The sequence below is a fragment of the Mustela nigripes genome, chromosome 2, assembly GCF_022355385.1.
Source record: "Mustela nigripes isolate SB6536 chromosome 2, MUSNIG.SB6536, whole genome shotgun sequence".
In the NCBI taxonomy this organism is placed as follows: domain Eukaryota; kingdom Metazoa; phylum Chordata; class Mammalia; order Carnivora; family Mustelidae; genus Mustela; species Mustela nigripes.
The window spans coordinates 107,497,773-107,499,017 of NC_081558.1; the positions used below are offsets into that span (position 1 = coordinate 107,497,773).

The following is a 1,245-nucleotide window of genomic DNA, read 5'->3' on the forward strand; positions in this document are numbered from 1 at the left end:
CACAAGATTCCCCACAATTGAGAGAGCCTAAAATGTCACCAGGCATTGCCAAATGTTCCCTGGTGGGGAAAAACATGCCTGACTGAGAACCACCAAGTTAATGTAAGACATGTTCAGTAAAGTTATATAAGCAAAGTACTTTGGGTATTCAAAATAAGGAGAGACATGTCTAGTTGGAAAATCAGGAATGTTTTCATGAATAAATTGTTTAAGATGAAACATTATTAGTACTATGTCCAAGCATGCTTGAAATTTTGGCTAAAATATCCATCCCTTGAGCTCTGGACAAGTTTGATTTGTTAATTTGAGCATGAGTGTTAGCAAAGGGTATTTATAAAGCTAAAGTGAAATTATGCTATGAATATTTTCTGATATATAAATATCAAAGAAATAATGTTATTCTTTGGCTGATCATGTGTGTATGTGTGTTTAAAACAAGCTCTGGCTAATTTTACTAAAGAAAAATTTTACATGATTTACTTTTCACCAGTCTGTTCTGGAAGCTTCTAATGTTCTCAGAATCGCCTCGATCAATAGCCAATATCATACTCTGTAGTATTTCCCACACACTGTGTCCAATTCAATATTATTGACACCATGGTGGTAGATACTAGCTTTGGCCAACGTGACATGGTATTCTATTTCAGATTTCTTCAAGGCTGGGCAGTTGTTGGCAAAGATGACCAGTTTGACTTAGCCATCTCTGATCATTTTCAGAGTCTGCTTGTACCTTACCACATGCTTTCCACTTTTCATGATGATATGGAACCTAGAGTTAATCGATTCCAGGGAATTTTTTGTCTTCTTTGCAGCCACCATCTTCCTGCCTTGGGTGCAGAATGGCCCCAACCAAGAGCAGCTGTCAAAATGGTTGAGAGAAAGGAAGGAAAGAAGCTGTTTCTTTGTATATTTTCCAAGTAAATCTTTAGATTTGCAGTTTTTTTGCTCTCATCTTTAAAATGCAATTTGGTAATATTGTATATTTTCTTGATAAAATTCCTGTTTCATTGTATAATGGCAATCTTAATTTCTAGTGTTTTTTTTTTTTTTGCTTTACTGTCCATTTTGTTATTACAGTAAAGTAAGCATTTCTTTAGTTAGACATTGTTTGATATTTTTTCCCACCTTCATGATTTCATCATTACTTATTTTTTATTATGTAAGGTTTTTCTTTTGTAAATAGTATATTTTGATGTTGTTCTTCCTTTAATCTATTCTTAGAGTCTTTTATTTCTTTTTAAAGAT

The 1,245-nt window shown here is 33.4% G+C and overlaps 1 pseudogene; it reads right to left on the reverse strand.

Moving 5' to 3' along the window:
- Positions 1 to 476: 476 nt before the first annotated feature.
- LOC132010040 (large ribosomal subunit protein eL30-like) lies at positions 477 to 819 on the reverse strand (annotated as a pseudogene).
- Between the last annotated feature and the right edge of the window lie 426 nt (positions 820 to 1,245).